The sequence below is a fragment of the Apteryx rowi genome, unplaced genomic scaffold (genome assembly GCF_003343035.1).
Source record: "Apteryx rowi isolate R43461 unplaced genomic scaffold, aptRow1 scaffold_75, whole genome shotgun sequence".
Lineage (NCBI taxonomy): Eukaryota > Metazoa > Chordata > Aves > Apterygiformes > Apterygidae > Apteryx > Apteryx rowi.
The window spans coordinates 892,330-918,667 of record NW_020451038.1 but is presented as its reverse complement, the minus strand read 5'-3'; the positions used below and the strand labels follow the sequence as shown (position 1 = coordinate 918,667).

The 26,338-nt window shown below is 40.6% G+C and overlaps 1 protein-coding gene across 7 annotated transcripts in view; it reads right to left on the bottom strand.

Annotated features, from left to right (window-relative positions):
- The window catches only part of FHIT (fragile histidine triad), a 624,940-nt gene that overhangs the window by 29,141 nt on the left and 569,461 nt on the right, over window positions 1-26,338 (bottom strand). The gene's annotated exons all lie outside the window — the stretch shown is intronic.

Genomic DNA, 26,338 nt, shown 5'->3' with positions numbered 1-26,338 from the left:
AGCTGTCCTGCGGTAGCATAAAGTAGAAACAAGCACCCAGTGAAAATATGTTTCTTTRATGAACGCCCAAAACAAACCATGGGTGCCAACTGGCACCAGGTAGAAGGGCTCAGTAACAGCTGAGACTTGAAAAACAAGCGTGTGGACAGTCTGAAATGAAGAAAACTGTGCAAGTCCCAGAAGGGAGAGGAAGGCTGCCGAGAATGCACCAAGACACGTTCAGATACAGCAGTGGACGTAGGCACCTACGTGTGCATCACTGATGCATCACAGACAGGTCGGCTCTAGCAAAGCCTCCAGGCTGCAAAGTGGCTGTGTGCTGTTTGCCACTTATGAGTGGTTTTAATACATGGGATCGTGGCTATTGCTTTTTCAAGTGTTTGTTACACCGAATACACAGTGAAGCTGAACTCATTTTGAAGTCCCTTATTTTCTTCTTGCTTCATCAACGGTACTTCGATTTAAGGAAAAAAACTATCATCAGAATGAGCAAATAGTGCAGGGTAAGTGCTGAAATTTTGAGAGATCAGAAGAAACACGTTGGAAGAGAGAAAACAGTACGATTTGAGAGCAGCCTAAAGAATTCATTTAAAACAGGACTTTGAGTCCTGGGCTTCCTCATCCCAAGGCAAACCAGCAGCAGGTGGCACCTTCTGTACCTAACACAGCACCAACTCCACCAGCTAATGCTGAAGGACAGCCCAAAAGCTGGAGCAGCAAGCAACGACAAGGAACCCAAGTAACAATAACTAGTAACAACTTTCTAAGAGAAGGCAGCACCTCACTAGAATATGCACAACGTACTACTTAAAGCCATTATTTCTCCTGGGCAATCAACAGGTCAATTAAAGAAATGCTGCCTGCACAACACAGCCCTAAAGCCAGGACTACATGTTCTGCAAGTGTGAGGCAGCTTCCCRCTGGCCGAGTGCTCGTCCACCACGGGTTACTTCCCACATCACACCAGCACCRCAGCAATGCCAACACATCCTGGACAGAAATTTAGTTACACAGTCTCCAGGGCTGCAAAGTGTACATGGGGTATTTGACTGAATATCAAACTTCTTCCTCCGTCCTATCCATCTGATGCCCTTTTCTAATTCCTCCGGAACCTCTGGTTCTGTTTTTGCTGTGTGCACAGGACCTATTTAAAACATGCATGGAAGACTACTGGGCGGTGGGAGCAGTTTTCTTCAGATCATCAATTTGCCAGGAYGAAGTTGTCTGTTCTCACTACAGCTTAGAGTCACATTTTCTGCCCTCCACGGGGTAGATGCCCTCCCACGCTGCGGTTCAGAAAGTTGTGGTTTGCTGCTCCCAGTGGAATTACGGAAGAATTCAAGTAATGGACCTTAATTTTTTATGTTGGTCTAAAAATTGCATCTTCTTCTGATTCCCTGAAGAAGAATATGCTACAAAGCTGCTAGAATGTGAGGCGTATCATGTGGAACAAAAAGGGAGATGGCAGCATATGGGAAAAGAGTGACCTCACTCATGGAAAAAACAGGCTCTAATCTGGATCTCCTTTCTCAGGCCTTTACCTCAAATACAGCTTTGCTCAAGTCAAGACAGACTAAAGCCTTCAAGATTTGGTACATATACATCACATCCTTGGATCATCTGYGCTTTGAATACAGAATATCACAAACTAGTTTCTTTTAGCATTTACTGGTCTCTTAAAAGCCTACAGAAACTCACAGTGCTTTTTTCCATTGACAGCCTTCATGGTTTTGGGCAGGCTGAACTAGTTTGGTGCAAGTTATGCTCTTTCATCTGCAAAGTCTCTTTCAAAGCTAACATAAAATAGCAATGAGAGCTCCACACGCTCCTGTGTTTGCACTGCTCTACCAGGCTGGAACAGGAAGTGGTAGCATAGCAGAAGGAGTCAAAGAGGCASCAACAGCAAAGGCAGTGCTGGCATAAGCATACCTTAAGAAAAATGATGGCATGTGAATTTAGGGCAAGGCCTCTATTTTCTCACCCCCCTTTCTGCAAAGGAACAGCTGCCGCAGTATCACCCTCCAGGAGGTTAAGGGACATCTGAACCTCCTTGGAGCGACCTCAGATGTTGTTCCAACGATAAATTTGATGATACGCTAAAAAGACCTTACTGACATCTCTCTACTAGCAAGTAGGGCACGATGTTAGCAGCATGCACGTACACACCATGCACAACTCCTTCAGCCTGAAGCACAGAGACCACATTTTCTGCAAAGCCAGGGCCTCAGCCAGCTGTGCTGGGGAGGTCAGGCAGCTACACGCACGCAAAGCCAGGCCATTTCTGCCTGTGCTGCTTGGAGCTATTTCCGTAGTGTCCTGCCCTGCTCTCTGGGGCTGTTTGCCTCTTGTTCCAAATCAACAGCTGATGCAGAGTAAGAAAACTATAAAGTGTTTAAAGAAATCAAGATCATGAACATCCTGTGACAGCTACTCTAAGAAACATAGTAATGCTGCACTGAGTGCTAGTTTGTCAACCTTTGCTACTTATGCAATTCACAGCCAATTTAATTAAAAATATAACAGATCCAAAGGCTGCTGAAATGCTTGTAATGACTATCAGTCTCTTGATAACGGTACAAAAGTGCCATTAGACGTGAACTGTAAGCAAACTTTTCCAGATTGAATAACAGGGGCATTACATTTCCAGCCATTAATGTCACAGTTTTTAAAAAATTGGCTGTCCATCTAGACCTCAAAACTAAGCATTTTTATCTCTCACACATACATTTACAATCAAAATTTGTTTAGAAAAGGTAAATTTCATGGTTATGAGCTGCACATTTTGCATTTTAAACATTGAAACAGCCTCTGCTGACTCACTTAATCATTTAGTTGATTTAATACAAAACATTTTTTCGCCTTTTTCTGCTTGTTGCTAAGATGAATCCCCTGCATTCATTAGTAATCAAATACAATAGCAAATATAATATTATCGCACAGCTGAACTCCTTTTATTACCAACAGCCTTATATTTAAATTATTTCCTTTAAATAGTTATCTCTTCTTGTTCTAGTTCAGCTTGTGAAGGAAGTTCTGACAGCTACAGCTTGGATGAAGAATGCCAAATAATTAAACAAATAAATGAGTAAAACCAGAATCAGTGGATACTGGTTTCTTCATTAAAATGAAGTCACTTTAGCCAAATCCACAATCCCTTAGAATTGCCTTCAGGGGACATGGCAGCAAGAGGATCCTACTGCCGGTTCTGATCAGAGTCAGCAACACAAACTACGCCCAAGTGCTTGTGACAGCTGAAAATTTAAATACTGATTATCCCAACTTTTGGACAAGTCGGATCTTGGAAATCCTGTACAGTCCTACAGTCCTTCCAGCTAGTGGAAGGCACCCGCCAGCTCGAAGACAAGCGTTTACAGCGTCATGTCTGGTTGGGCAGGTCTGCAGGCATTGAGCTTTCAGAGAGGATTTGAAAGGTAAGACCTTCCTGTCCAGGGAACATGTGTATACACACACACACAGAGCTGGGAAGCCAAAACAGTATTAGGAGAGTTGACTAATCAGATTTCTGCAGATTAAATTTTGAATTCAATTCTGATTTGAACAAGCCAAGCCACAGATATTTGTTTTATGAGATAAGTTTCTCAAAATTGCCTTCAATACTGAAGACTGTAGATGACCTGCAAGTGAGGAGCAAGGCAAGTAACTCTGGTTCAGAGTAGCTCTGRGGTGGTGCCCACAGCTGATCACAAGCACCTAGGCACAGATGCAAAAAGGAAGCCTGCACCCCCAGAAGGTGGAATATCCCATAGACCACAGTAAAGCTCTCCTGCTGAGAGTCTTCCTCCACAACTCTGAAGAAAAGGAGGACAAAAAAAGAAAACGGAGGGTTTCACTTGATCACATAGCTTCAAAATCTGAAACTTTTGACAAAAGTATGATATTGCATACAAATACACACAGAGACACTACGTATATATAAATATACATAGCGCACAAGTTTGAGTAAAACCTGTGCTGGAGATTAACCCCTATTCATAAAGTTTACAACCTCTGCTTTGAAATTCATTTTATGCATCTCACACAGAATATTTTTTTTTGGCCAGTTTTGCTTAAAGATAGGCCAAATAACTTGCATTAAAGTGTTGCAAAGTTAGAATATTTATATATATAGCAGCAGATGTTGCTGTACCTCTGTACAATATAATACAACTTCATATCATATACTGCCTTTCACACCAACTGCATTCACAAACACTGAACAGAATTAAATAATACAAGGAAGCAGTGGATGCAGGCAGTACACAGTATAAATTATAGAAACCAGTGGTGTAAAGACACTGTATGATGAATAAATTAAGGCACTGAGACATAAGGCCAATAAAAGAGTGAGAAAAAAAATTAAGAGGCATATGCAGATGAGAAAATCTACTTTAAAAAAAAGATAAAAGTTTAAGAGATGGAGAGTTGATGAGGCAGAAAGATACACGGAGGCTGCTCCAGATGGTGGAAACAACAGCAAAGGTTCCTATACCAAGAGTGGCAAGACTATGTGCAAAGTAGCACAGGGTGTTCAGAGAACCTGTGATAAAAGAGAAAGCAAAAAAAGGAGCTGTATGCCCTGCTGAGATGAATCACTGGTTTTGGAAATAAGGCGGGATCCTGAAATTTGTTTTGAGCATGGTCATATTGCTTCAAGTATGTGCTGAGGCATCTGGAAGACTACAGCTGAGGAAAGGGTGCAATGTCCTCCAGCTCTGGTGCTTGAAGAGTGTCTGTTTCCTGGCTGGGGTGATCTGGAGATATGAGGCTCAAAAGGGAGCATATCACCCCTAATCGCATATTCTGCATCCAGCCGGTCACAAGAATTCACCCAGTTTCTGCAACCTGCATGGAGCTGTAGTTGAGGCGGATCATGTTTTGTTTAGAAAAAACATCAAATGCTGATCTACAGATGGGCTGGTTACACATCTATATGAACCCACGCAATGAGTACACACRCAAAAAAGGAATTTACCATCTACTTCAGAACTGACCTGACATTCCTGTAGTGCATACTACAAGCTAGATTCTTCTTATGGGCTCCACCTATTTTATATACAGTGTATACAAAATGATCCCTTAAATACCCTGGTAYCTTAAAAATTTTTAGCACAGACTGCAAAGATACACAGGCAGCACCATGTTATTTGATGTTTTCAAAAGTCAAACATGACTGTGCTGTGCTACACTTTGTTTTTAAAATATTAATAAACATTAAACAAACTCAGATTTAGCTCTCAGGCCAGAAGCTGCAATACATGACGGGCAAACGGGCATCGATGTGTTGGCCAGACTTTGCTTAGCTCTGAACTAAGTGGCAAAAGTCATGATAGCGCTACATGAACTCACCAAGCGTTCATATTTGTGGATCCATTTCTCTATGAAGCTGTCAGTGCGAGAACAGCACTGAAAATAAACATCCCTCTGTTGCCCTCCACTAACGAGCCTGTCCAACCTTTAGGCTTTCAGATTAGCAAGGTCTCACAGACATGCCCACGCGTAGCTTCTGCAGTGGCATTTTCCAGTGCAGAATGACAGCAGTGGCACATTTAAATCTTGCTCATCTTTCCCTATCCAGCTTTATTTTCTTGCCCATCATCTGTAGTCTCCGCCAGCCCAGTCCCCAAAAGTTCCTGGCATATCAGCATCTTCCATGATGCTTGTAGGTGGGTTCTTAAGCACCACAGAAGACCCAAACATATAAATGGCATGCTTAACCACTGGACAGACCTGATATAGCTGTAAATGAAAAGGAATTAAAAGGACTGTGTGCTTCGGAGTAAAGCTAAAGTAGCAACTGTTTATAGGATTCAGAACCTAAATCGCTAACCCCTACAATGTGGAATCAATTACCCTTGCACATCCAGGCATTCGGTGGCCCAAGATGAGCTCAGCTCTTTCACAGAAACCCAGTAAATGACCTACGAGTCATTTAAGTCCTCAACTTTTTATGGTGAATAAGTGTCTGTCTCTCTGGTATCAGCTATGAAAGGAAGTAAATGTAAACTATCTGGTGTTCCCAAGCAAAACAGCATGGAAAGAAATGATAGCAATATAGATTCATTTTCCAGCTCCTTCCCTTTATCTTTTGGAGTCAAGYATTTCATCTTAACAACTGATGTGTTAGAAAGGTTGGCATTATCACCTATATGTAGCCAACTTGCATAAGCAAGTGAATAACTCTTAAATTTTAGGTCAAATACTTATTTTATGCTCAGTGCTCAGAATGATGGGTCATTAAGAAGAGCTTGTGTTACACAAATGCTATATGATGTGCTGCTGGGTCAGACTCATGTCAGCATGACAGTCTAGAATATGAAATGCAGTACGAAWGGATGCACTAAGAAAAACAACAAACCAAACGTAAGTAATCAGTTTGCAGGCTGAAAACATGACACTGCTGTTTATATGAAATAGCCCTTGGAAAAAAATTACATTATTCATCTATAGCCTAACTTGGCATTTAAACAAACTTCAGTTAAATATTAATATACTCAGAAACATGATTAATTTGTTTTGCTTTTACTTTTCAAATAAAAGTCTCATTAGCAGACCACTGGAGCGACTGTTTAGTGGCACAGTGCTTTAAAGAGCGTGCAAATGTCATAAGCGTACATTGCCTGGGCAATATAAACAGAGCGCAACCCCATGACCAGAAGAAATGTATGTTTTTGTGATGGATTTAGGATACTGTCAGTCACAATCCTTTGCTTGGAACATCAYGCTGAGATGCCAGCTGAGATCCTCAGACTGTGCAGGAGCTTGGCTGTCAGAGCAAGCCAGGTCTGAACTCTCTGAAAACTATTTGGTCTTTCTTAGAGTCAGAGGTAAGAACTCACTGCAATTCCTTATGAAACAGAGTAATCTCTGCCCCAAACCACAGACTAATAGCACGCACAAAATCTAGAAGCAAGATACAAAATATCACTGCTAGCCTCATTCCTAATTTGGAAAAAGAAATCATCAACCACAAAAAATTCACCATAGGTAGCCTAACTGCATTTATTGAATCTGATTGAGCAGAAAAAGCATTATTAAAAGAATTAACGCATCCCATCGTGAGATTTATTTGTATGGAACCGGCCGGTTGGTGAGATCATGTAAGAATTGATTTTTCTGCCTTACTTCAAAAACAGTAGGCTTACATAGAGACTAAAAATCATTTTCTGAGATGCCCAGAAAGTCTTAAGCAAAACTAAATCATACCCACAATTCACCCAGTGTATAAATGCATCTGATCAAGGAGTGGTAAAAGCTAGTGTTTGAGAATTTCTCCATTCCAACAAACTATTTTTAAAATATCACATATTTTGAAAACATTAGGACTGATTTTAATTAATTTAACAACTAGGTCAATAAAAATTGCTGTAGTTGAGAGCTCTATTAAAAGCCCATAATGTTACCTTAATGGAGGAACACTAATAGAGTTCTTTTGGAAGTTTTCCATAAAATTAATATTTTAGAATTTTAGTGGATGTCTTAAATGGTTTAAATAGACATTTTTATTAACAGACCTAATAATGGAATTAAAACAAATTAAATCATTTCTTTCTCTAAGACAAGGTATTTATATTCTGAGACTCTTACTGGAGTTTATTCTCAAAACAATTCAGAAACAATGCTCATTATTCACCATTGTTAAACTGGAACTAGCTAGCTGGCATCCATGCACAGAAGATCTGCCAATTTGCAACTACTGTAGCACTCACTCGGAGCCTCTCTGTCTAAACCACTTTGCATGGCAGCCTTCCAAAACCTTGACCTGCAATAAAATACACCTCCTTGTCAAAAGCACTCYTCGGTGCAAAGCATTAAAACTCACCCAGCAACCAGTTTATAAAAAACAAATAAAACTCTGGGTAATCCTTAAGGCAACCAACTGTAAGAGAAGGGTTATATCAGAGATCTGCTCATAGTCCATTTCCCTCGGCATTTCACCACTTAGGCTTACTTCCCTGGTTTACACCAGGTTGCGCTGTATTCCTTATTTCCACAGCTAACTGCTTAGTGATGGTCCACAAACATTCACAGCTGAATGAAACCTTTGTATTTCAGCTAGACCAACCACTGGCTTGCAAAGCTAAAACATCCTCCAAGGAGGTGCAGATGCGCTCAAGTGCAAGTCTGAGAAGGTTGCCCTGGCTTAAGACACACATAGTGTTTAAGGTGCAGGAAAAGACACGTCCTGCAAAACTAGGCATGGTGCTGAAGGTGAGCATTCGGCAAGACCTTTTGGCTTGCAGGACAGTAAGGCGTGGTGCAGGAAGTGCTGGGCAYCTTGCACAGCTTGAGGAAACGCAGGACAGGCTTGTTCTAGTCTCAATCCTCAGCTTCTTTCACTGGGCACAAAACATTATGATATAGGTACTTTGGTCACAAGCAGCTGCGGAGCTATGCCTGGAACCGAGACCCACAGATCTAAGACCAAAACTCTGCTTTGAGTTCCCACAGGCAATTCTCAGCAGGTTTATGGAATAAGGGAAGCACAGACCTCACAAGAGGGTCCTGAAGCAAATTTACCTTTCTGTTGGCTTCAGATCAGGTTCCTAAAGGAACAAGCTGATGAATCTCTGATGATCCCACTCTATTTTCATATCCAGTTACTATACCCAGCAACTAAAATTGATGCTTTTGGAGTTTTATTGCCCTGTGAACATTACCAATGGCTTTAGGTAAGAAGAGTGCATTTCYTCAACACGCGAGAACTTCAAAGGTGTTACCTGCACCAGCGTCACAGACCAGAGCATGCACATACCTTCCAACGTGAGCCCAAAATTCATGTCTCGCCCATAGCTTCCCTCCCACCATCATAAGGAGGCAAGGGGAAGGGTGCTGCAAGAGCACCGGGTACCCGCTGGTGTGAACAGCTCATGTAGCACGATGCAGCCTGCCAGGAGAGCCCGCGTTAGCTCCCGGGCTGGGCACTGCCATTGAAAGCTTTTACGGAGTACAGGGCTCCTGTCTGCAAGTCTTCACAGCAGATCTCAACATGGACTTACACTGAAAACAGCAGATTACACAAAGTTACTTATCAGCATGTAATCAATAGTGATAACCAGATTTTTGCCTCTCATTACTGAAACTCAGTTGGAAAAGACATTGGCAGGAGGTATAATACCATGTGATAATCACTGCCAACACCGCAAGATTTTTCCTGAAAAGGCTYGCCAGGGAGTTAAAGCTCTTCCACAGCAACTGGCAGCTATATAACATTTGCAGAGTGGACTAGAGCATAGAAAACTATTTCAACTATTATGTTACTGGACACATTACAGAACCAGATCCAAAGGCCATAAAGCCAACAGGAAACTTTTTGCAGTCTATAATGAGGTTTGTATGAGGCTCCAGGCCCCAAATGGCCATTCCTACTTYTGGTATTCACGTTTGCTAAAATTACAAAATGTCCTTTCATTCCAGAGAATCTTATCAGAAAATTGATCTCTCAATATATAAAGTTTTCAGCCAAGGTAAAGTCCTTTCAGGAGTTTTATGGTTTCCTATCATTCTTTTCACAACCYTCTGGAAACCGGAAAATATGCTGATATTGTTTCTGTGTTATATATATATTTTTTATTTAACCATTCTTTCTAATTCAAGTGTTTGTGAACATCCAGCCTTTTCTAGGTTATTTGGCAAAAACAGCAAAGGTTAATAGTAAACAGGTAAAAATCATCCAGAATTATTTACAGAACGACCTATCTGAATATTATCTCACTTAGTTTCTTATAAATAAGACTCACAACTGTGTTCTCTCCGCGTATTTAAATTAAATCTAACACCAATGTTGTATATAAATAGCTCAGCAAGACACTGTATTGTAACAGAACGCACCTTATTCCACGTAAAAGCTGATTGCTAGTTCTGTGACTGTAAATGTGTCAGACAATAATTTCATTGCTTTGCAGGTAGCAAAACACTCCATGTTCTTGTTCCCAAATGGTGATTGAATGATGACTTTTAATATTGCCTAATGATCACAAACATGTGGAGTCTTGTGTTAACATCTGGTTTATGGTTAAAGTCGCACACAGAAACTACTCACAAAACAAATAATCCCCTGCCCTCCAAAAGCTCGAATTAATAGAACAAGCACATGCTCTTTTTTTACTGAAAAAGAAGTAGCACAGCATGCCACAAATATTTCTAAAAATRTGTTTTTATGTAGGGTAACTAACTGAACAGATAGTTTTCTTCAAAAAGTTCTCAGAAGTCAGGAGCTCTAAGGGGTGGAAAAAGGAGCCAAGAACATTGGAGGAAGCAAACAAACACAAAACAAAATCCTGCAGTGCCGAGCATGGCACAACTTCCTCTGCAGACAAGGAGAGCTTTGCTCGAGGACAGCCTTATCCAATAGTAACTGACGTCCCAGTAAGCTCAAGGACTTTTCTTCTCCTGGAGCTAAAAAGGCTGTGTTGGCTATTCCATCCTTATGGCTCATATTTTCAGGCAAAGTGCATCACATCAAAAATAAAACCCCATGGATTATCAAGAACTCTCCATATGTGGTCAGAGCTGCCTTTTACTTACAAACCTCCTGCTACAAAACTGTATTAAGCAGGTTCCGCTGCAGGCTTTCCTGCATTTTCTCATTTATTCCAGCATACCAGAGATTGCTCTACAGAACATTTTTTCCTTAAACTATTTTTTTGTTCTACCCCCCACTTTTTCCTGTGTTGCTGCAGTAACTTCTAGGGGCCATGTCTTTTCAGAGGCATGCTCACAGTTTGGATCAGTCTTACAGGGATGGTTTCTCTAGAAGTCACTGCCATTTGAACTGGGGCAGCAACAGGGAGCTTACTGCTGCCCTTACAAACACATAGCAATAAGTTTGAGCAAAACATTTTTATTCTTTTTAAACTCATGTTAACAGCTCCAACCTCCCAGTTATTGTTAGTACCAAGCTCTCTTCAGTCTCTCTGTATCTTCCAGGTACAGAGGGGACCACAATAAAGTATATCTACMGAAGACACAACAGGGTCTTCCCAAGACGACAATCTCTCACTCCTGCTCCACAAGACAATGCCCAATAGCTACTCTTCCTCCTCGTTTTGAAGCCTGTTGGTGCCAAGTAGCTCTCTATCCCCTACCGATAGGGCTGACCACCTCTTAGACACAATTTTTAAATTACTTAAAATGCATTGGCTGGGCAGACGCTTCCCCCTTTCCCTTTGATAACTTAAATCTCTGTAGTTGGATAATGTCAGTGTTTTCACACGAAGTGTCTGTACAGGGCAACCTCCTGGAGCTGGTCTGTGCAAGGGAAGGCACAAGAAGGCTCTGCAGGGACGAGCAGCAGCTCTGCTCAGCTCTAAGAGCGCACAGAAACGACCCCCAGTCTCCGGCACACCCCTGCACATACCTCGGGCCAACTGCCCCCTCTTGCTGTGCCATCTGGAGATTACCGTGAAATATTTCAGCCCCTAGGGCTGCAGACACTGCTGCACTGCAGAGACAGAGAGGTGGAGAAGATGGAGAGGAATTTATCATAATTATTTAACAGATTCCTGAGGGTACTATGGCCATTTTGTAGGCATTTATAGCAGAAATATCTTGTTTCCAAGGAGCTTATGAAATCCAAAATAAAGGATGAGACTGCAAATCTACCAGAAGCTATAACATTCAGATACAGAATAGAAGATTATCCTCTAGACAGAAGGTGTATGAGACCTGTTCRTTGTACATACCCCATACTCACTAAAGATCTCAATTCAGTGATACTCTTACACCTGTGCCACAAGTACATGACAAAGACTCACTAAAGCACGTGAGTTTAAGCACATCACTGGGTACTCGGCTAAGAGCTTTAGAGAACTGCAGGCTCTGAGCCACCCACAGTCCATGAAACATGCCTTTTGGACAGAAAGTTTTAGAAGAGAAATTTAAAGCATAAGTAACACTGAGTAATATGGAGATCAACCTTCAGTGTCATTAAAACTGTCACAGGTCTACCTCTTCACCTGAAATAGCAGTATATAACTGGTCTTTCACCTTGGCAATAAACAGCCCTTACTATTTATTGCTTTTCTATGGAGAGTAGACTTCTGAAAATCCAGAAGTGCCATAGCTGAGAAGATCTGGACCAGACTCAACACCTTCGTCCTCTAGACCCTGATACATGCATATAGTCCCTTTCACTGTCTCATCCCTGCAATTAATTGAGGAGACATATTTTAACAAACTGGTTAACCAAACAGAGCTGAGCCGCAAAATTTAAGATATTTGCCACATTTATATATACAYAGTAATGAGATCAATTACTTTCAGCTCATGTAGATGTATTGAGAACTAATGAGGTACTTAAAACATGCATGGAGAAAATCTACTTTCTATTTTCATGCTGTAACTTAGAGCTTGTTAGGGATTTAGCTCTTTATCAGTTTGAGCTATGGCACTTACATTGATAGAAGGCCTGTTAGCTGTGGCTCCYGACTGCATTAAAGTCTTTTAATGCAGTTTTGTAGTGGCATACATCTCATTATAGTGCAAAAATGGGCAAGCGCTGAAGACCACGTTGTTGGAAAATACTTTGTCTGAGAACACAGCAAGCAGAAAGCTTGTCCTTTGAAGGATAACATCCACCTCACTCATAATTTAGATAAGTAATCCGGAGACCCTTATAATAAGAAAACCTTTATCATTTTAAAGCTATTAAAAAAGACCTGCAAAGGTGAAGTGACAAATTCTAGAACTGTTATCTTTATGGGTTACTTTTAACAACAAAACACTCTTTCTCCCAATACAAAACACAGTGGTAATTTATTTCTTCAAAGAAATTGCAAGGAGAGAACATCTACAACATGCTGCACTTCATACACTGAGCTCTAGGTTATTACCTGGGAAGCCAATTTTCAGGCAGTGATTTCAACATCTGAGCACAGCCTTGGATACAGCTCCAGGCACATCCAAAGTTTCTCATTAAGTTTGACATGCAATGAAAATGTTGAAAGTTGTTTAAGGGTGAGKAGAAAAGGATTCAGATATTGTAAAGGTACAAGAAAGAACACAAACAAGCAAAGAGACCTTTGTATTTGGCTTGGAGAACTCTAGGTGAAGTCAGCCCAAGACAATTACATCTTAAAGCACATCGCCATGCCCGCTTTCACACAAGCATGCTTGCCAGCCTGCAGCATACCTTTAAACCCTGCCATTTGGCAGGTAAAGACAGCTTCAGTTTAACTACAGCATCATGTTCCCTGCCTATCTGACCCTCTAGGCGTTTCCATTCCCTGGGCCAGAGTCCAGACATTAAATGCCACCCCATGTAAGTAATAACACCCAGCTATCGGGTGCTTTTCTAGGTCAGCATAACACCCTCCCCTGTCGGACAGGGACTCCTCACCCAAGGAGGGAATGCCATGTCCTAGATACCTAGGCTTGCCTCCCTATCGCTGTTCTCAAGATATCAGGGACATCTCCTTGGTGCAGCCTGGAGCTCTCAGCTCCTAAGATGTACACAATATCCTTTTGCAGCCCTACCAACCTAACACCTCCCTTTTCCTCCTTCAGTTAACTCTGATGAACACCCTAAATTTTACTCTTGCTTTTGCACTTCTCTTCTGCAATGCCTATCTACATCAAGACAACATCCCCCAGGACAGCATCCCTTCAAATAGAAAACTAAACCTGGACATCAAGCTGGAAGCAGGAGCTGCAGGGACCTCCTCTACAGGGAGCAGAAACTTTCAGATCTGACCTTCAGCTACTGAGGGAAGGCAGGAAGAGAAGCCACTTACTGAGCCATGAATGGGTGAAACAGCACCTGCACAGTAGGAGAGGAGCAGCAGCAAGAGCAGGATGGGCTGAAGGATTTAAATAGGTGGCCTAGGACCCAGCTGTGATCCTACTGGATTCATCTGCTTCCAACACAACCTTGACTAGCCACCCTGGGTGAAAACCTGATGCTATAGTATGTATGCTTGTTATATGGCACAGCAAAGCAGCTCATCCCTCTGATTCACTTCTGCTGTGGGGGCACCCCGTGACTGATACCCACCACCCGGGCCACAGTTGCCCCTTGGTTTCAGCAATCACCTAAAAGAGGAAGAGACTCTGCCCTTAACTATCAGGCCAAATCTGCTCTGCATGATTTTGTGGGCTTGGAGCAGGGGCTTGGGGCTCCTTGTGTGCCAGGGAGAGGTGGGAGAGGGTGCGTGGATCCGCCAGCCCTTCCTCCCTGCACAGGATCCTATCCAGCCACCCGCAGCCAGGGGCGAAGAGAAGAGACAGCTGTGGGCCGCGCTCGGCTTTGGTTTTCCTTATGCTCGTGTTTGTTCAACCAGAATATACTGCTTTCTGAAGCACTGATCATACGTTTGCCTGTCATTACAATGCCTATAAGTAAATACTGAGAAATAAATAAGAATACTTAGCACTTTAGGCCCATTAAAGAATTGGCAAGGTTTCACATGAGATGGTCTTTAAAGCTTGATATATGGCAATAAAATCAGTTCAGAAAGAGACAGCTGCATAAAAACAATGTATGTCTTCACATAAAACTGTGAAAAATATTTTGACTGGCACAGATTTTAAGGTAGGCTTATTTATTGGTAGGCTATGCTTCAGTAGTTTACAAAATGTAGAATCTGATAAACAGGAGTGTCAGATGCTCACAGAGGGGAAGTCCAATGTGCACTGATTTCAACTGATGAGTTTGAAATCACATTAGTCTCATATCAAAGATTTATATCTAAAGTTGGGAACGATCACACTTCACAGACACTGACAGCTAACAAAGTAAAATTAAAAATAAGTGGAACAGTGGGCAGAAAAGAATATCTAAAAATGGATGGCTTATAACTAAAGATGAATTTCTTACTAAAAAAAACAACGCTAAGTTTGAATTAAAACTTTTCTTTTTTTTAAATTGTGCTTTTGGGCTATCTGTGTCAAAGAAAACCTATTTGTGTCTTTGATCCAGTTAGCAGTAATAGAAAACATTTTCCTGGTTAGTGGTGCAAGAGAAAAACAAATTCATGAGAGTCTCCAATCCTCATCTATAACTTTATGCAACTTTTTTCTCATACCTTTGTTCCTGTCCTTTAATTGAAAAGCAATATTTATACCTAAGAGCAAGAGTGCAATGAAGGATGGTGCCTGTAGATTGCATTTCGGTCTCTAAAGTGAACACAGTCCTTTGAATGATGAACTGCTCTAGTTTTGGCGTGCTATTTACTACGTTGTTAATGATACTGTGAGACAAAGGCRTAGGACCAGCAGCAATAGGCTTAGATAGCTCTTTCATACCCTGTTTTTTAAAGTGGTGACTGTAGCAGACCCTCAATTCACACAGGTCAAAGAACGCTCAGGGCAACTTTCTCTCCCTGGAAATTGTAAAATGTGGCAGAAACATCATATTTTTTAACAAATATCAAAGGGTTCGGATATGTGCTTCAAAAGTATTGACAAGATCTTGGTCTTAAGAAAACAGATTGCTTTACTTTTTAGTATCAGATTAGAAGATTTGAATAGTCAATGACAACTGTACTGTTTCTCCATTTAGGCCCAACTAACACTAAACCTGTCTTGTTTATCATTTCTACAAGGAAGATCCTATTAATGCATTTTCTTAGTTGTCCATATAATGAATTCTCACTACAAATTGAAGTTTGTGCAGTTACATTAAAGTCCACTTATGTTCTGATATGTACCGATGTGTTAATTCAGATCATATTCCTCTAATTGCCCAAATTAATTGCTCTCTGATGAATTTTACAACACCTCATTTCTAAGGGTTTTTCCTGAAAGTACACCAAAAAGGTCAACACCACTATCAAATGCTACACACTTCAACAYGCTTTGAAGATGATAATTATGGCTAATTAGAAGTTTTTGCAATTAGCTCATACTGTAAGATTTCCATTCTCTGAATTAATAAGATCCTTTTGTATTTACCCTGCCAAACATTTCTGCATACCCCAACCAACTACTATTGTTCATGAACTCGGTGAGGACAAGGGGATGCCACCACATCTGGCATTTTTCTCCAGTAAAGGTCTCTGTCTGCCTGAAAGTCCCCCCAGCAGTTCCGCAGCCTGATTTGGCCGGCGCTCTTGGGATACAAAAGAAACACCGGTGAGCTGATATTTAGTGCCATAGATATTAGCAGTATCTTTGTGTAATTTTTCCATGGAAAAATGCCTACATGAGGAGAAACTACTACTAAGGTAATGGGTACTCTGTAGTGACTGCTGTACATAGCCACTAAACAAAGGAGAGGCCCCAAAACAGTGAATTTCTGAGTCTGCCACAAGGCACATTTTTCCCATTCGGAAGTGTGCAGACAGCAGATTAGTATTCCAGCTACTGGCTGATTTTCAGCTCTTCTCTGAAAGCTACACATGCACTTGCACCCCAGAGAGCACTATAAGAGCAAGGCTGTCAAGCTTCATCTTTGCTATAGACTAATTACAAAACCTAGGAGCCTAGTTTGCAAAACCAGGCTTCCTTTGCCACCTATCCACTTATCTTATGCATCTTAAGAACATGGGGGATATTTTAAAATGGCAAGAATACACTCAGTTGCTGTGTCACTTTGAAAGAGCAAAGCAGGACAGTGACAGTATTTGCAACATTTGCAGCACCATAAGGAGGAAAAACTGGCAATGTGCTAAATTTACCTCGAATTATTAACCTGCTGAAAATACACCAACAATCAGTTTGTCAACTTGATTTTACCGAGGATACAAACATGTAAAAAGAAGAAAAAAAAAAAAAGAAAAGAGAAAAGCAGTGCTGGTGAAATCGTGGTTTGGTTGGCATCCCGTGGGATGGCATCTCACTCTAATACTCCAGCACAAACGTATATGGCTTTGATTGAAGGCCCGTGCATTGCTTTCAGAAAGGTTTGATCACTTTCCAAACACAAGAAGGAAGCATCATTCCTCAACCAATATCCTCCAGAGTACCCCTGGGGCTCTCATGGCACCATTTATTCAGTGTAGCAACTCACAACATTGCCTGCCCCACCGAAACACCTTATCAAACTTCATTTAGAGAATGGCGCATCTCTAAGTCTGTCTGCTGCCCGAGTACGCGGAAAATCGCCTGGAGAGCTCATGACTAGTTTAATGATCAGATTTTAATATTCCTCAGCTCCTGCCACATCGACCCTTTGACTGGGGTGGTTTGCTGCATACCCTACAGAGCCATTTGTGTATCTACTTGTATATCCTCGGGCATGTTCTGTGCCGATTTGCTCCCTGTCTTGGATGTAGTATCTCTTTGGAACACAAAGAGCTAATTATAAATATAAATAACAATAAAAAGGCCTTTACCCCTGAAGGCAAATTCTCTCTGAACCAACATACATTCAGCATATATGCCGCTGCCATAGCTCAGTCTGAAGAGTTACAAAGGTGATTATTCAGTGTTAGTCAGATTCTGCAGAACTGTTTACATTCCCGATGTTCACATCTAACTAACCCAAATCTCCTTTTCTGGGATCTCTCTTCCTTCATCAGTGACAGCAATATCGGAATCGCTTGCCATCAAGGGAAGCCCGAATTAGGTCTCTCTAGAATTGTTTCATTAAATCCTTCTCAAATGGTCCAAAAAATTCAGGAAAAAGCGAAGTTTCATTCATTGCTCAGCTACAGCCAACTGTGACATGCCTTCTAATTGACCTTGACATTTGGGAACTTCACAAGATGGCAAATTACTAAGAGGAACTATAAGTCAGCCAGGTTAAGGGAAGTCAAACAGTGAATAGCTAGAAGGGCAACACCGCCAACAGTATGTAAATCAGGAATTGTATTTAAGCCAACATATTGCATTATGCATGAAAAGGTGAGTAATAGCAAATAGTTTAAGAAACCTGTCTACAATTAATGAATCCTAAATAGCTTTATTAATGTAGGTCAAATTCCATCTTCGTGTGGGAATTTGACATTTACTAATATGTCCATGTATGAATTATTCAAAAAAGATATATATTTAATATATATACAAAATTGTATTCAGTATGCTCTTCACAAAGGCTGCATTACAGTTGTATTACAAAATCTACAGGGGCTACTTAATTTCTAATCCAGTAATCATTAATTAAATAATATTTAAATCATACTATATCTAAATACAAATGTTATGCAGAAGCCTGCAAAATATTGTTTTATTTATAGCCTGTGGCACAATGTCATCACCCATCACAGAGCAGGTATTCAAATTTTGTCTTTTGTTCTTGTAAAATATAAACCTAGTATCAATTCCCGCTGTGAAGAAAAACTATGATTAGTAATTAAATTACAGTGCATTAAACTTACTTAACTTAAGTTCACCAGCTGGGAAAATTCTATGCCTCTGGGCTTAACAAGAATTCCTAATCTTGCTGTAGCCTGTACCTATTTTTTAAGTTGTATTATAATTTTCTTTATTGGAATTTCATTAAAAATGGTAATGTCATTACTCCTGTTAATGCTTAAAACCAACACCATAATCCTGAATTTTAATTAGTAATTATAATTAATCATTATTTCATTAATGAAATGTTTAGTGGGTAATTGTCTTCGAGCACCCCAGTCCCTAGGCTTATAAGCATTTCACAACATTTAATTTCTCATAGTTTCTGATTAAGTGGAACCATCAACCTTATTCACTTTTAACACTTTCATGTGGTGCGGTACTTCAGGCCTTGTATTTACTATTTACACCTGTTCAAATGGATGGCTCCTAGCCTTGATGAGTGTTTCATTAACGGAGAAGCAACTGCCTTARGTATGCAGGAGAGAACATGAAGTTATCCGGGAGGTAAAATGAGTGCGTACGAGGCTGTTTCCACTCACTTTGCTGTAACTGTAGCTGCAGACTTTGATTTTGCACTCCGGCAACAGCACAGTGGTCCGGGCTCATCCACCTAACGTTAGGCCACACACGGCATGGCCTGAATTAGTACCTGTGCTCCCTAGAGGCTCAACGGAGGGAGCCCCGTCGCTGGARGGTTCCCCTCGTCCTGCATCTTCCTTGGGGCAGGCAACTGCGCTCCTGTCCGAGACAACTGGCTGGATGCTTGAAATTGGGCGGGATGATCTTGAGCCAGAGGCAGGTTAGGTGCAAAGACACGGACACGTGATGGAGATGCAATTTGTTCTTAGAAAATGCRGCTCAGCCCTAGAACGACTGCAAGCAGAAACGGGCCAGCACAGGACCCTTGGGACCTGTACACCGCGAATTTCAAAAGATGGAATATAAAACTCAAAATTTTGCAGCATATACCATATCAAACTATCCTTATAAAAAYGCCTACTAGCTTTCTTGAGACTAACTAAAAGCTCATGCTGGCTAGTCAATGGCCAGATTAACAAACTGCCTTTTATTGTTGTCAGGGGGTTGCACRGTACAGGAACTGAAGAATTCAAGTTAAATGGCTTAGTACATAAGTCCTTTAAGAAAACTAACCTTTGACTGACTGCACTGAACATAGGCAAAACTACAGGAGATTGGGTCAAACCGCAAGTCCCTCTAACCCAGGACTGCATCTCCATCACTGACCAGCGGTGGATCCCTAGGAAATCCTGTAAGAGCAGGTCAAGCGTACAGTGATACTTCCCCAAACTCTTCTCCCACTCTTGAGTAATTCTGGCCTCAAGGATTTCCTGAACCATTTATAAGATTTTTACAAAAGTCTAAAAGTTATTAACAGTTACTATACATATACTACAGACATGAGTATTATGCATTATACATGGTTATAAATACAACAAAGTTTTAGAAATGATTGCAAGTCATGGTGACAATTGTTTTTTGAAGCTGTGGGGCTGCATAACAATTGGCTATCTGATGAACAGATCTATCACTACTAACTATACATTAATCTTTAATTTATAACTGGAACTTATATGAAGTGTAGCCCATTTGATCTGCAAAAGGGCCTGTGAATCTGATACATGAAGACATAACACTCTCTGGGTATTTTTAATTTAATGCTCTTGCATAAGGCTGCATGCTGCCCACAAGAAATTTGAAGCATTAGCAAGTGGATGCTAGCCCAAAAAGTTGGAAAGCCAGTCTTCTACGTGTATGCTGGCGTCCCTGCTATCCCTGTTAAACTGAGCCAGCATTCACAGTGCAAAATCATGGAACTTCATATATATGAAACAGCCCTCCTTCTGAGCCGCGCAAATTAGAACATAGAGTGTCTGCTCAGTTTGTGAAAGTTATAAACAAACACACACACACAAACACAAGCAGCGTGTTTTTGGGGGCAATACTTCTGAAAATCATTTTGTGCTTGTTTTAGACCTAGTATTCTTATATACGCCAAATCATATGCAGACTGTTACAAAGATGCACAAAGGACATTTCCATTTCAGAACATGATGCTAGGTATTTGATGGATGCCCAAAAGAAAATCAGTGACAATGCCTAGAAATATGGTGAGATTTATAAATAAAGAAGACGTTGAGGTTGGAGGAAATCCTCATGCTGACCCTGAAGGACTGGACTGTTTCATGCATGCAGGGGGTGAAAGAACACATACATCGCTTAGGGAGCCGTCTCCCTCAGCTGTTGCTCAAGTCCATAGGCACAAGCTGAAGTTGGAATACTTATCTTAAAGTTGAAGGTTCAGAATACAGATCTCAACTGCAATGCACTCAGGGACAAGAACTGCATGGAATATTGTAATAGAAAATAGACTTCCTAGTGGTTCTTCATATGCACAATCAACTGAAGTCACCATCTGGATATTATCTAGTTACTAATTAGAAGACAGAGCAGATATGAAGGAAGGTACCTTTCCATAAGGTGAGGTCTACCCCTAGGAATATGTGACAAAGCACACATCCAAAATATTTGGATGCAAGTCATTTAACTGAGTTTTTTTTTTTGGGGGGGGGAGCTATATAGGAAATAAATATACATAAAGCCAAGAGTTTGTACTTTTTTTCTGTGTAATAGTGGCTGAAGGACGACAGAAGTGCAGAGATCCATTTCTACTTACTGTGCTTCTAAGAGCAACTGGGATGCTGTGCTCCGTATAATGTTATGTTACTAATGTAGTACTTGATTCAGGGAGAGAAATTCTTAAAAGATCATTTTGAAGCAGATGGGGGATCAATAGTTTCCTGTACAGTCTGTATTCTCTATAGACCAAATAGTATTCATACATCTGAAGTTTAGCAGATGGTGTTTTTGCATTAATTTTCTAAACTACCAACTGTAGGATACTCTGTTTTCAGAAAACCAGTTGCCTGAAGGCTTGAAAATTTTAAAGTATTTCAAATGTTTTCATGTGTTGTAAGCACACCTCTTTCCCAGGTTTTCTCTCCCAAAGGTGCTGTTCTGATTTTGAATCTCAAAAAAAATAAACTGGCAACAGGCTTGGCAGTGTGGGCTCATACTATTTTTATAACAGGAGAGTGGAATATGGTAGCAGTATTTCACAGGAAGGCACTTGCTACACTCTGTGGCCACAGAGCCACCACACAACCTTGCTGTTTAGAAGGAAAAAATCAAAGAGGTAAGTGGAAAGTATGATAAAATCATTCAATGCACTCACAAGATACAGAAGACCATTTGCTTCTGTTTCAAATCAGTCTCCAAAGCCCACTCCACACTCAGACCACCTGTCTTCCTCTACCTGCATTTCTTTTCTCATTTAATTGTTTTTATTTAAACAAAGGAAAACATGAAGAACATAAAAAAGGCACAGTGTCTCAGAATATTTTAAAGATACTGGATTCCTCCTTCGGCTAGCTATCACATTGCAACAGTTTTGACAGTTTGACCTTAGGGATATATATCAGGCCAGAAAGAGTTGTATGAAGGTCACTGTCTTAAGAATTTTACATGAATTGCTAAAGAAACCCCCAAACTGAGAAGTCTTTGATCCACACCAAAGGGGCAGAAAAATAAAACTTCAAAGAAGAATAAAAATCCTCCTACTTTGCACCTGCCTTAACTGCAGTCAGTGTGTATTATTTAATATTCTCACTTCACTTCAGCATTGCTCTAAGCATGCAAAAGTCACTCAGTTTAGCTTTTCAGTTTGGTCAACTTGCCAGGAAGGAGTGATACTGCCTTCATCTTCTCTATCCCTCCTCTGAACGTAAATATAGTGTGGCTGCTAATTTGTTGATTTATACAGGGTTTAATCCACTAGAGTCATAAAATATTAAAGGCATCTTTCTTCAGTAAATTTACAGCAAAATAAAATCTTAGCTCTCAAGACCAGCAAGAAACTAGAGTGACATTTTATTTGTTTGAAAAGCTTTTTCTGATTCAGTGAGGTGGACTGACATGAGTGGCTTGCTTATCTACCCCAGAGCATATGCAGTGTGCTTGGGTGGTATCTTCTTGAGGGAAGATTTGTCTCCTTATTTCACAGAATAGTACCACTAATGCCTTCATCTCACCCTTTACTGTTACTGCTAAATACTCATAATGAGATAGCAGATAGTTTCTGCTACAATGGAAGCACTTACAAAGTGGAGATATAGAGAAGCTGATGTTATTTATAACGTCACTTCACTTGGATTCCCTAGAAGACAAGATCTCGAGTAAGTGCAAGACGGAAGCTTGGCTGAGTTTGGTTGAAAATGCATCCTCAAGTACCCTAGAAAACCTTGAAATAAGATCTCTCCTTTCTTCTCTCATTTAACAGATAATAAGAGTTGGTATTCAYGTGCACCACAAAGTGAAGAGTATGATGTCAATTCCCAGAAGACCAGACAAATGAGATGAAGGTTCCTACTGCACATCTCCAAACACTGTTTCTACCAGTGTACAATTTGCCAACTACCAACAGCCTAAGCAGCACATTGCAAGTAAAAAAAATTATTTACGATACTGCTTTTTTTCTATTTTTTCCTGTGTAATTTTTCTGTGTAATTTTTTCCAGATTGGAGGGAGGTCAGCAAAGGTATAAGAAAAACCATTAACTTCATCTCAAGTTTAATCTTGTTCATTTTTATTTCATGGCTTATTTTACCGTTTCATTAAGGGTCAGGCTATGCCACTTTGCCTTCCTGAGTACATACGACAGGGGTCAAATTGAGCACTGCTTAGCTGCGTACATAAAGCAGTGACTTTTGATTACACCAGGTCATATGCAACCACAGTTTAAAAAGAAAGAAAATAAGCAGGGGCTACATTTTTTTTAAGAGATGGAGTGGGAAAACTAACACTAACTAACAAGAATGGACCATAGGATGTCATTTATGAACTCGAGAAATTCCCATGTATAACTGCTCTGTGTATTTTTGGAAATTTCTCTGCTGCACCTCTGGATAGGCTCCTTAAGATGCTTGGTGTGATTACTACAAGGCAATGGAAGTGTCGAGTACTTGGCACTTCTGAAGATTCAGCCCCTTAATTCAAATGCCTGAAAATAAGATTAAAGAATGAGTTTAGTCCCTGTATTAGTTTCGTTGTAACAGCTTGCTGGAAGAAATATTGTCTGGTTTTGGAAAAATATTAGTGAGTTTGAGCTCAATGAACATTACACTAACAAATTAACCACGGGAAACCTAAYAACTTCTGTTTTTTAAGATCTACATTACAGAGTTACTTTTAGAAATGGTTAGTTTTAATAAAATAAGCTATTCCTATTGGAGTAAAACCTTTTAATAACAAGTATGTTTTAGCTTGAAATCAGAGTTGTTCCTTAGTATAGTTCAGAGGCCCTTACCCACAATGTTAAAAGACGATGAAAGATTTTACATCTCCATGTGTGGTTTTCTAGACCTAATCATAGTGTGGCTTTGCTGATATTTATCCTAAAAGGAAGAACACTCATTCCTTGAAGACGACCAACTAACAACCAGTCCTACAAATCCTGAGTTTTCTATTCAATTTTTTGAATCTGGCAGTTTCTGAAGCCCCAAACTTCGCAGTACTTCAGAGAATCCTTCCAGAGTTCACGTCTGCATAGCTCAGGATAATCTCTTCGAGGTAACAAAACGAAACCACAAAACAAAAATAAAGGTCTGTTCTCTCTCATGTTTTTTAAAAAGGGGATTAAAAAATTACCATCTTTAGCTGCTCTCCCAATAGCAAGCCTGAATCAGAAGGAATAATCTCCCTTGCCTCTTCATCGCAGAAACGAGAGTGTTTCCTTAAGGATATAGCTCTGCGGGTATAACCTGATTTACAACTGTGATCACGCAAAACCTTCCTCTAAGCTTTCCAAACTTGCAGCGAATGAAGGTAAAAAGCACTGCCTAGGCTGTCGCGCGCGCCCACAGCTCCCGCGCTGGCCCTCGCTGGCCCCCGGAGCCCCCAGCTCTCCCTGAGCCCACCAGCCCCCCCCAACCCCCACGCACTCTGCCACTGTGTTTTGGCACCCCCCAAAACTTGGGCACCAGGAAATATTTAACCACTCTCTCTCGTCTTTACAGCAGAATTGACCTAATGAAAATTTTCCTCATTCCAAACTCCATAATTTTTTTTTTAAATATTGATTTCATCTCATTTCTGACCTGTGGGAAGTCACGGTGTTAAATCAGGACATTTTGTGTTCATGCAAATGGTACATGGAGCATCAAAACCTTGTTGTGTCCTATCATCTTGAAATTTTGCTGCTCTCTACCTGCCCACTGATACTTCTCTACCTGTCGGATGGGAAGCAGTGTGTCATCTGGTAAGTCGGCTGCATCACTTCTTAAACCAGAGTTTCTCACTACACTTTCTTCTGGTTTGTCTTTCAAAACCTACACTATTTAGCAGTCACCCTCCCCCAGCTCTGCAAGCAATGCTCTATTGCCTTTGATACTAGTTTCATTTATCATCATTCACTTCCCTCTCCAACCATGCATTTTCCCAGTACATAACAAATGTTACTATAACATCTTTATCTTCTTTCCTCCCAACCTGCTCAGGAACTTTCTGCAAACCTGTGTTTGGCATTAGGAGTAGCTTTGACTCTGTCTGTTCATTAAACTTTGCATGCTTGAGCAGAAAGCTGGGGCCAGTGCAGCGGGATTGCACCCAGGAAACCTGCTCTGGAGACTCCACGGTCGTCCTGGTTTCACCATTACAAGCCCCTGCTCCCATGCTCCTCCGAAATTTAAGTCTTTCACTGGCCCTAAAGTCAACTTCATTTTAATTAATGCCAGTTTCTACTCTCAAACTCCAGCCCTGGGGCTGTATACAGGGGATGCACGGGCATATGCACGCATGCACAGAGCATGTGCTCTTTAAATCAATCACACACTTAAAGCCATCACAAGAGTTGACCTCCTAGTGCAATTTTTATCGAAACTGATGACAGCAATGGACTCTCTGATGGGACTCCTGTGTGAAACCGCTGTGCTGAGGATGCAAACTTGGTATTATCAGGCAGTTTAACTATCTACAGGGGTCTGTCACGTGGCAATGAAATTAATAATACATATTTTATAATCCAGTAGAAGAGGATGTCATGTTTAATATCTCAAGCGCACACTGTTAGACTCATTTGGGTGCTCACTTGAATGATTGCAACTATTGATTTTTAACTCCATGGTATGTCCAAAGCAGTTTTCAACAAGAAGTTGCTTCAGCCTAGCCTTTCTCAGCTGCTGAGGAGTCTAAAACTCTCTGAAATATTCTGGAATTCAGTTGCAAAGTGAAAAGTGCTCCAAGCACTAGCTTCTGCTGTCAATGTTTTCATTTCACTTCCCAGTCAACCAGTGATTACTTTATTTTTTTCTCTAAAAGCCCATGTTTCTAAAAAGCCTACTGGCTTGGGTTGACATCATTTCCATCACACCATCCGTCACCCGTTTAGGTACAATATTGCGGCAAAGATGGTTGGAAAATCCAGTGTTCAGGGTTCTTGCAATGGGATTTATCCACCAAGAGGCAATCTTGATTTATACATTGCAGGCTTTACACCTTTAGCTGTGTTTTGACATACCCTTAATTCATTTAATATGCATTCCTTTCACTCTTTTCTTTGCAGCTGTTAAGTTTATAAGTCCTAATCTGTCTCTCTGGGATGCTGAACTTGTATTGTGCACTGTGTGATATTCTGCCTCTCTCAAGATCCATATCATTTATTTACTGTTTGCAAAAACATGAGATTGGAAAAAAGCTTTAATGAAAGGCCATGGATTAATAATAATTATCAAAGCTCCTTTTTAAAATGGATAGCAACAAAGCATACACGCATGCTGCAGTTACAATTTAAACTGCAGCAGACATTACTTTTCCCATTTATATATAAATTATGCATCTGAACAGAAGTGTTAATAATTTAAGTTATTAAGTTGCTCAGCCAACATCAGATCTTAATTAGTCATTAGTATATCTGCAAAGTATAAATAAGTTGATTAGAACATGCAAATTTATTATAGGTCTTTTCAGCTCTCAGTACCAAGTATGAGTTTGGTTTTTGTTTGTTTGGAGAGTTTAGGTTTCCCGACCATTG